Source organism: Helianthus annuus, chromosome 11 (genome assembly GCF_002127325.2).
Source record: "Helianthus annuus cultivar XRQ/B chromosome 11, HanXRQr2.0-SUNRISE, whole genome shotgun sequence".
Classification (NCBI taxonomy): Eukaryota; Viridiplantae; Streptophyta; class Magnoliopsida; order Asterales; family Asteraceae; genus Helianthus; species Helianthus annuus.
The window spans coordinates 25,800,281-25,811,406 of NC_035443.2; the positions used below are offsets into that span (position 1 = coordinate 25,800,281).

Here is an 11,126-nt window from a genome sequence, read left to right on the forward strand (position 1 = left end):
TAACCTTTTTCTACTTAATAACTTGACACCTCCTTTGGTTTAAATGACTTTTACGACTTTACACCGTATACAGATTATTATACTTTTTTTTTATCTATGTTCTACTTATTTTGTGTACGTTCGTAAACTGTATTTGAAAGCAAGTCGGTCAAATATGGTCAAATATACTACGTTTTCATTCGATGGCGATGTAATTTTTTAAGTAAAGAGTCGGGTCAAATATACACTATAAATACGAGTTACTTTAACTTTTGACGCCGCCGCAACGCGCGACGGGTCAAAATCCTAGTATATCTTAAAAACCATGGTCGGTGGACCATGGTTTGAAATTGTCACCCTCAAATTTACACACTTTACACATCTAACCCTAATCTTTTGGTAAGTAATACATTGATCCCTAACTTTTGTTATATAACAACTTTGACCCCTGATTTATTTCTACTTAATAATTTCACACCTTATCTTCCCCAACACTTCAATTCTTTTGTTTAAATTACTTAACTTTACACTACAACGTGCGAGACGTTTTACTTTTTTTTAATCTATGCCTAACCACATTAATGTCACTATCGTAATGTTTGTAACAAAGTAAAATACTTGTCACGTCACGCGTGGGCACCACACGTTAATGTCATCATCGTATCGCATGTAACGAAGTCACAACCGTGACGTTGCCGCCGCAACGCGCGGCATGGGTAAAAATCTAGTTGAATAACAAATTTTGGTGAATAAAAACATAAGCAATTTTGAACCAGAAATCTCTTAGACTAAAGGATATGGGGGCCGGCTGAGGCCCGGCTAGGATCGGCGCCGGTCTCCCACACCGCCCCCTGGGCTCGGCTCGGCAAAATCGACTCCCCACAGCCGGAGGAGACGGGCCTGATTTTGAAAGATGTAGCCGTTGTAACGGCTATATTATATTAAAAAAAAATCCTTTTTAAATTCAAATAAATACCCTCTATCTCATCCATTTTTATACAATTCTCTCCCATTCTACTCCCATTCTACTCCCATTCTCTTCCATTTATATAAAAAACACTCCATATTTTTTATACTATTTTCTCTAATCATGCATCCATTCAACCCAAACAACTCCAACCCGAACAACCCCAACCCGAATAATCCCAACCCGAATCAAGGGTTGGATGGAATGGGGCATCAAGGGTTGGATAGAATGGGGGTGGGTAAACTTGAACCACTGGGCTACAAGAGTGAAAAAGAAAAAGAAAATTAAAGTGTACTGCTCTAACCCTTTTTAGAATTTTGTCAAACCGCCGGTAGCAGACTACCGTATTCAGCAAACCCTAGTAAATGGAAGGTGAGATTAATCACAACACTATCGCCGGCGCCGATGACGTCGACACTCCGGCGCTCACTCGCCACAGACAACGACGGAGCTATGGCGACGGAGGAGAAAGAGGTGGCGTTAGTGACAGAAGACTGGAGGCTCAGCCAGTTTTGGTACGACTGTGAAACGGCGGAGACGGTTGCGAGAGAAGTTCAACGCACTGTATATGTGGTGGCGGTGGTGGTTGAAGGTGACGGTGGAGGTGGTTTGAAGGTGGAGGTGGAGGTGGTGTTGGGTTTTAAAGAGGGAGAGAGAGAGGAGGAAGATCTGTTTGGAGACTGATAAGTTTGAAGATCTGATGGGTCTCGAAGATGTTATATATGTGCTTTTTTTAAGTTAATAAAAGCACTTTTCAGATCTTTTTTTTTAAACAAACAGTCTTCAAGGTCTTATGTCTGCCCGCCTACATACATAAGCTCCTTGCAGACGTTTTAAGCAAAAACAAACAGCCTCCAGAAGATATCTGAATAAGAATTGACAGTAATTGAACATTGTTCGTTTCTAATCATCAAGCACAGGTTTATTATTGACACACAAATTTCTTTCTTTTCTTCTGGAGGGGTGGGGTCTTGGGCTCTTTAAATTTTGGTGTTAGTGACTGAGTTTGGTGAAGTACCACATCTTTAGCTAATATAGTATTTTTTTTTACTCTTGTAGGTCAAGTAGGCCGAACCACATCCGGGTCTAAGCCCCAATGTTGAGGCGCGATTTTCTCATTTTTTTAACATTTTAACTAAACTGTAGGTGCTCACAAATGGCATAGAGGTGAAGTTACAAAGGGATACGCTTAGAAGGCAAGTAGTGTTTAAGAAAGCTATTGAACATGATAAACTATGCTAATAGATTTGTATGTGTTGGATCTTGAATGTTCGTATCACAGGCAACGTTTCGGGGAAGATCTTGGGCTGTTGAATCTGAAAGACCTTGAATAACTCCTCAAGCACCAACTGGACTCAAACTTTGAGGCAAATCTGGTCCATAGGAGGTACTTTCATAGTGTCTTTTTAGTGAATTTTATATTTTATATATGTATGTATGTTTTCTTAGTTAGTAATTTTGCCATTTGAAGATTTTAAATATGATTATACATGTAGGTGGCTCAACTGTACGAGAAAAAAAACTAAAGGTTGGATCCTATATCAAAGGCTCTTCAGTTTTTAGGATTTCCTGGTGGATAAGTCTGTTTGTGATAGCCATGAATCTCAGGTAAATCTTATTACTTTATATACAATTCTAATAGTTTATTATCATATATGGCTGTAACTCAGTATATCAAATCAAAATAAGTTAGATAAAAATTTAGAGATTCTAAGGCTATTGGGTGTGGAGGAGGGTAGTCCTCAAAGGATGATCCACCACGTAGGCGTCCACGTAAGCGGATGTGGAGATGAGCCTAAAGGGATGGACCTAGAGTGTGGGGATGGGCCTAAAGAAGAAAGAGAGAAGTGGAGCGTCGAGGCAGGCTTCTTAAAAAATAGAAGAATTCTTATCTTAGTAGTCACACCCCTTGATCAATCATATATATCATTGCCAAATTGCTAATAAAATGATGGTTGGATTTGGGTTTATGAACATAATTACTGTTGTCAATCTTATTTTGTGTTGATTTGTCTCATATGACTTGCATGTGAACTCTATTTGCAATTCTGTAGCTGGCATAGTGGAAGAATGTAATCTACTTTTTTTACATAGAGGAAATAAGGTCACTTTTAATATCTAACACTGCATTGTATTCTGTCTCTATGTTTGATATATTATAGAGGGCGAATTTCACCAAAATATAATGAACTTTGACAAAAAATTTATTGTTTGTAATGAACTATGTTTTTTTTTACCTTTGACTGTAACAAACATTGGTTTTGTTACTATATGATGTAAATTATAACCTATAGCTGGTTAAGAGGATGACGCAACATCGGTTTTAAATAAATTTTTACAACTATTTTTTGACCCCATCAAGATGTAACCTTAATTTGGTCGAGCCTCCTCTACATCGCGCATCAGATATGGGTCTTGAAGACTAGGTAGGCTGATAAGAAAGCTCAGGTACATGTACTAATTCAATTGTGTTAAAATATACCCATTGAGTGACCTTTTTAAGTATATTTTTAACACATTTGACCCGTAAGAAATAAAACATAACTCGAATATGGTAGTTACCGCCAACCTTTCGATAAAACTGTTGTCGCGGGATAAACTCTGTTTTCAGTCACTATGGTGTGTGGTAGAAATAATGAAGGAGAGAGGGGCTATGGAGAAGATTCAATATATTACCTTTCCTAGTAATAATATATTACTATTAATAATGCATAACTTAAGAAGTAATATATTACCTTTACTAATAATAACATATTACAATTAATAATATTATACTATGCGACAATTCAATTTTCCGGTACGAGACTACGGATTACTAAACTTTATAAACGTGTTATAGATGCGGAGATTATATCCAGAGGAAACATAGGGACCAGAACATTTATTCCACGAATCAGTTTGACACCGACGGATAAAAGAATTCCTATCAAGTTTCAACGACAACAATTCCCCTTAAATGTATGTTTTGCAATGGCTATTAATAAAAGTCAAGAACAATCTTTATCAACGGTTGGATTCTATTTGAAATATCCAGTTTCTCACATGGTCAGTTTTATGTTGCGTTATCAAGAGTTAAAAGCAGAGGCGGTGTGAAGTTGCTTATACTAGACAAAGATGGGAATGTAACGAGTAAAACAACAAATGTAGTCTACAAGGAAGTTTTTTCCGGCATTTGAATAGTTTTCTGTTTTTTTCTTTCAATATATGCGTTTGTACAAAATATTATATTTCAAAGTAAATAATATGGTTTTAAATGAAGCTGCGCATCGCGCGGGCATTAACCTAGTAAATACATAAATAAAAGTCTTGGATCCACAACCAGAAATTAAAAATATCTTTGGTTACTCGACTCTAGAGTAGGGGTAGGAGGGGGGTTTGGTGATGTAACTCGATGGAAACCCTCTTTGTAGATATTTTGAATTTGAATGCCAGAAATATAGCGACGCAGATGAAAAATATTAGAAGTTGATATATATAGAGTAAATTTTCATTTTAGTCCCTGAGTTTTGTACAAATTTGTTATTTTAGTCCAAATAGTTTTTTTTTTTGCCTTTGGGTCCCTGACTTTTCCCTTTTTTGCCATTTTGATCACATACACTAACTCCATCCAAAAACTCCATGTTGGGGATTTTCATTTTAAATGTTTTCAATTGCCATTTTGATCCAATTCCAAAAAATCAAAAAAAATCCAAAAAATCAAAAAAAATCCAAAAAATCAAAAAAAATTCAAAAAAATAATAAAAATTCTAAAAAAATCATAAAAAATTTAAAAAATTCTAAAAAAATAAAAAAAATCCGTTTCGAACCCGAACCGTTTCGAGCTGAACCGTTTCGAGCTGAACCGTTTCGACGCGAACCGTTTCGACCCGTACCGTTTCGAGCTGAGCCGTTTCGACCCGTACCGTTTCGAGCTGAGCCGTTTCGACGCGAACCGTTTCGACTCGTACCTTTCGACCCGAACCGTTTCGAGCTGAATCGTTTCAACCCATACCGTTTCGAGCTGAACCGTTTCGAGCTGAACGGTTTCGAACCGAACCGTTTCGAGCCGAACCGTTTCGAGCTGAACTGTTTTGAACCGAACCGTTCCGAACTGAACCGTTTCGAGCTGAACCGTTTCGACGCGAACCGTTTCGACCCGTACCGTTTCGAGCTGAACCGTTTCGACCCGTACCGTTTCGAGCTGAACCGTTTCGACGCGAACCGTTTCGACCCGTACCGTTTCGAGCTGAGCCGTTTCGACGCGAACCGTTTCGCCCCGTACCGTTTCGACCCGAACCGTTTCGGGCTGAATCGTTTCGACCCATACCGTTTCGAGCTGAACCGTTTCGAGCGGAACCGTTTCGAGCCGAACGGTTTCGAACCGAACCGTTTCGAGCCGAACCGTTTCGAGCTGAACCGTTTTGAACCGAACCGTTTCTAGTTGAACCGTTTCGAACCGAACCGTTTCGAGCTGAACCGTTTCGACGCGAACCGTTTCGACCCGTACCGTTTCGAACCGAACCGTTTCGAGCTGAACCGTTTCGACCCGTACCGTTTCGAGCTGAACCGTTTCGACCCGTACCGTTTCGAGGCACGGTTCGCGTCGAAACAATTCAGCTCGAAACGGTTCGGGTCGAAACGGTTCGCGTCGAAACGTTCGCGTCGAAACGGTTCGGCTCGAAACGGTTCGGCTCGAAAAGGTTACGCTCGAAACGGTTCCGCTCGAAACGGTTCCGCTCGAAACGGTTCGCGTCGAAACGGTTCCGCTCGAAACGGTACGGGTCGAAACGGTTCGCGTCGAAACGGTTCAGCTCGAAACGGTTCGGGTCGAAACGGTACGGGTCGAAACGGTTCAGCTCGAAACGGTTCGGGTCGAAACGGTACGGGTCGAAAACGGTTCGGGTCGAAACGGTACGGGTCGAAACGGGTCGCGTCGAAACGGTTCAGCTCGAAACGGTTCAGCTCGAAACGGTTCGGGTCGAAACGGTACGGGTCGAAACGGTTCGCGTCGAAACGGTCCTCGAAACGGTTTGTGTCGAAACGGATTTTTTAGAAATTTTTTAGAATTTTTATGATTTTTTAGAATTTTTTTGATTTTTTGGAATTTTTTTGATTTTTTGGAATTTGATCAAAATGGCAATTGAAAACGTTTAAAATGAAAATCCCCAAAATACCCCTGGTTAAAGATGGAGGTTTTGGATGGAGTTAGTGTATGTGATCAAAATGGCAACAAAAGGGAAAAGTCAGGGACCCCGAGGCAAAAAAAAAAACTATTTTGACTAAAATGGCAAATTTGAACAAAACTCAGAAACTAAAATGGCAATATACTCATATATATAATGTTTTCATTGAATGATATGCGGTATTTCTCATAGTTTGAATTGAATATTAGAACTTGGGGTATGGTGGGGCGGGGGTTTGGGGCATGGGTTGACACGTGAATTATGGGGCACTCAATACCAATACCGAAACCCAAGTTCATAGGGGTATGGTGGGCGTGGCCAAACCACATCATTTATTTCAATATATATATATATATATATATATATATATATATATATATATATATATATATATATATATATAGGGGATGGATTATGAGAAAACTAGTTTAAATGAGAAAACAAAAAAAAACTAACTAAAAAAGCCTGAAAAAACCTAAAACACATACCCAATTTTTTTTTTTACAATTTTTTATAGAAAAATCGCTACTTTTTATGTATGGAAAAAAATTTTTGGTTGTACTGCACATGTGCACTAATACGGAAAGCCTAAACCACTTAACCCACCCCTCACCGACACCTCACAAAAACCTAAACCCCCCACCCCCCAAAAACCTAAATTCACCCTCCCACCAAAAGCCTAACCCCCCACCCCCACCCCCCCCCCAAAAAAAAAAAAAAAAAAAAACCTAAACCCCCCACCCCCATCCTCCCGAAAACCTAAAACTAAACCCTAAACATAAACCAAAAAAAAAACTAAACCCCCCCCCCCTCACCCTCCAAAAACCTAAACCCCCGCCCCCCCCTCCCCCACACACCCAAAAACCTAATCCTAATCCTAAACCTCCAAAAAAACTAACCCTAAAAGCTAAACTAGACTCAAAAAACTAATTTTAAGCATGTAATGCACATTGTAGTACATGTTATATTGCACATGTGCACTACTATAATAATAGTATTGAAAACAAGACGACACCATAAATCTTTTTTTATGTCATAAAAAATATGCTCGAATATACTTGAATGAAAGATAAGAAAATTTGTGATCTTATGGTGTCATTTTTGTTTTAAAATGATAACGTATGGAGAAATGGGAAATGTTTGAAAAGTTATATATATTTTTTGTTCCAATTTTACCCCTCCTTCATTAAGAGCCCCCCCTCCTTCATTAAAAGTCTCCCCCCCCCCTTTTAGTGGCTTTTAGTTAGTTTTCTAGTTTTCTCATATATATGTAGTTTTCTCATGATCCTCTCCCTATATATATATATATATATATATAACCATTAAAAACTACATAAACATACATAATAATTACAAAAAACATAGTATCAAAACAAAAACAATCATTCCCCGTCGTCTTCGTCGGTTTCGAACCCAGGAATCGTTGAAACATGATCCAACAAATCAGATCGAAGGTTGTGATGTATATCCCTTGACTTGATCAAAAAATTCATTTGTTGATTTATCTTCGTCTGTAACTGTTACGTTATCTGGTTGGGGGTCATCGTCATCATAGTAGGTAACAACCGCTCTACCTTCATCCTCCAAAATCATGTTGTGAAGAATGATACATGCTTACATCACGTTTCCAATCTGATCCTTGTCCCATAGTCGACAAGACATTGCCAATATTCGCCACATTTTCTTCAAAACACCGAACGCTCGCTCGATGTCTTTACGTGCAGCCATTTGAACCCTGTTAAACTTTAATCTCTTTGGATCTATGGTACCGTGTCTTGAAGAACTCATGGCAAGATTGTGTTTTATGTGTTTGATATTATGTGAGGAAAAAATGTTAAATATGATAGGGTATTTATATAAGAAAAAAGTTTTTTTATAAAATTAATGCCCAATGACTATCCCAAACGACTACTTTTGTTGGCCAATGAGATCCCGCCACGTCAGGTTCGTAGCCCCGCCCAACGCCTGGGCTGAAACCCCCGCCAAACGGGCCACGCCGAAACCCAAGCCCACCCGGGGTGGTGACTTGGGCGTTTGTACCCAACCAACACCCCATACCCCATAGTCTTAACTCTATTACGTTTACGAACTTCCGTGAACAGTGCATAAATATTTTTTTTTTATTTTTGACTTTTTTGATTTTTTGGGTCAAACCAATTTACGATTTTATCCAGCTTTAAAATAACGATTTTGCCACCAGTTTAAAATTACGCTTTTACCTCCGGTTCCAAATAAGATTATGCTTTTGCCCTCAATGAAAACTTACACTTTTTCCCTCGGTTCAAAATGACGATTTTTCCCCGTTTAAATTTACAGTTTCGCCATTAGTTTTGTTTTCCTCCACTCAGGTGAATTACGATTTTCCCCTCAATTTAAATTTACATTTTTGTCATTGGTTTTGTTTGCTTTCCCAGTTAAATTACGATTTTTCCTGGCTTAAAAATAATGATTTTGCTATCAATTTAAAATTACGCTTTTACCTCCAGTTCAAAATAAAATTATGCTTTTGCCCCTAGTGAAAAATTACAAGTTTATCCTCGGTTCAAATTTACGATTTTTCCCCGTTTAAATTTACAGTTTTGCCATTAGTTTTGTTTTCTTCGTTACTGGCAAATTACGATTTTGCTCTCAATTTAAATTTACATTTTTTTCATCGGTTTTGTTTGCTTTCCCAGTCAAATTACGATTTTGCCCCCAGTATATAAGTACAGACACAAGATGGGAACATAGTGCGAGGCAACTGCCTGGATATCCCCCATTGGCCCAACCAATTTGCGATATTTTCCCCGATTTAGAATTACGATTTTGCCATCAGTTCAAAATTACATTTTAACCCCCACTTTAAAATAAAATTATGCTTTTACCCACAACTAAAAATTACAATTTTGCCCTCATTTCAAAATTACGATTTTGCCCCGTTTAAATTTACAGTTTTGCAATTAGTTTTATTTTTTCCTTCCAGCCAAATTACGATTTTGCCCTGAATTTAAATTTATATTTTTGCCATCATTTTTCTTTGCTTTGCTGTCTCTTTTCTTTTTTTGTCCTTCTCCGCTTTATGTATATATTATAGTTATTATTGCGCGAAACTATTAACAAAAACTTTCGCAATTCAGTTGGTTGTATGAACATTCAAATATAGTGAGTGTCTCGGGTTCAAAGGCCTTCATGGGAAAGAAAAATTTTTATTACCTAATACTAAATAAAAGTTTGAGTATCTATTATTCTTAATAATATTTTTCGTGATTTATTCCTTCTTTTTTTCACTTTTACGTTGTTTTCTCTGCTTCTAAATTTGTAATTTCTATAACCAACCGGTATGGTACCGGTATTTACGGGTAAAACACCGGTAGGTAACGAACTGAGCGAGTATCGTGCTTATCCCGTTACAAAACAAAACGAATCGATAACGTTTGAATTCCTCGCCGCGCAGCGCGGGGAATTTCACTAGTATAATACAATTATCAAACTTTGTGAATAGTGCTTCAAGGATTTTTTGTTCTTTTTTGTCTTTTTTTCTTATTTTTGTCTTTTTTGTATATTTTTTTTTACTTTTACCAATTAACTTTCAACATTGATACTTACAGTGCCTTAACTTTCTAAAAACTTTGTAATTGAGTTTTACGTGTTTATTTTTATGTACATGTGGGTATAAATTTAAGTTGATTTACGTTTCAACGTAAATTTTCCCTAGATTTGAATCGGGTCAACTATAATATGTTCTTATGCTTATTATTATGTACGTTTTCGATTGGTCTACATTTTGACGTAAATTTTATTTTATTTTTCTGAAAATGAGTCGGGTCAAACATAATACGTATTCATGCTTATTTTTATGTACATTTTCATTTGATCTACGTTTTAACGTATTTTTTTTCAAAACGTCACGGTAACGCGTGTGGCAGTTTACTAGTTTTGGTACTAAAACACGAACTCTCACTCTTGTATTTTCTTTAAAAAAAACAACACAAAAAAATCTAACAAAAAAATCCAACATCATTCTCTTGGAGAAGCTTAGGCAGTGTTTCTTTTTTGGGGGAAGAAGGTATGGATTGCAACAAATTATCCTGGATTACGTAGGATCATGTCATAACCCAAAAAGACTCCGGTGGTCTAGGCACCAGTTCAGTGTCAGTGGCAGATATTGGTCTTCTCGCAAAACGGTTGTGGGGGTTCAAAACGGGGGAATCGAGCCTTTATAACTCGGTCAATATTTCCTAGCACATGGAGCCAAAAAATTGTACCTCTATTCCTGTCAAAATAAATATGGCTAGGTCTTGGAGAAACATTTCCTTCGTAAACCTCTGGTTAGAAAATGCAATTTGTATATGGGATCGATGATTAAAGGTGACCTTGGTCATGGGGATAAAATTCGTTTTTGGTTAGAACTTAGATGTATGAGCACGCTCCAAAGTCCAAACCACTATGTTCTCCCTTCCTGGATTTATTTAATCTAGAAAAGTAGAAGATTTGCAGGGTAGATAAATGATATGTTCAACACGGTGCTAACACGATGTGGTTATGATGTTGGAAAAGACTTCATATCTCTTTTCTTGAAAGATCATAGTTGCAATAGTGTTCCCAACTTTTGAAGTCAATGTGTCCTCGGATCAGTTGGATTATTGGATAATGAGGTAAATGAGGCTTTTCGATCAAGTCTACCTGTGGCCGGAAATGAGATAAATGATATGTTCCCAACTTTTAAAGTCAATGTGGCCTTGTACAAATATGGGATCGATGATCAGTTGGATTATTGGATAATGAGATAAATGATATGTTCAACACGGAACCTAGAATGCTATTGTGTCAGCATTCTAGGTTTATATTTGTTCGAGTGGATTAATTGGATCCATTTAAAGGTTAACCCTCTTTGGTGGAGGTCGGAAATGGGAAGACTTCCGACCTTAACTGCACTGGCGAGGAAGAATATTGGTTTAGGTAAGGTTATCTGCCATCTTTATGAAGAAGAGTATACCGAAACAACCGAGCACATGTTCACCTCTTGTCGTTTTGCTATG

The 11,126-nt window shown here is 37.8% G+C and overlaps 1 long non-coding RNA gene across 4 annotated transcripts; it reads left to right on the top strand.

Moving 5' to 3' along the window:
* Positions 1 to 1,030: 1,030 nt before the first annotated feature.
* LOC110889823 lies at positions 1,031 to 3,065 on the top strand. Of its 4 annotated transcripts, none has more exons than XR_002563988.2 (4): positions 1,031 to 1,683; positions 2,006 to 2,333; positions 2,443 to 2,554; positions 2,654 to 3,065. It is a non-coding gene; the product is annotated as an uncharacterized LOC110889823 (long non-coding RNA). The 4 variants fall into 4 exon arrangements; XR_002563986.2 differs by lacking the exon at positions 1,031 to 1,683 and adding an exon at positions 1,690 to 1,841; XR_002563987.2 differs by lacking the exon at positions 1,031 to 1,683 and adding an exon at positions 1,702 to 1,866.
* Positions 3,066 to 11,126: the final 8,061 nt, after the last annotated feature.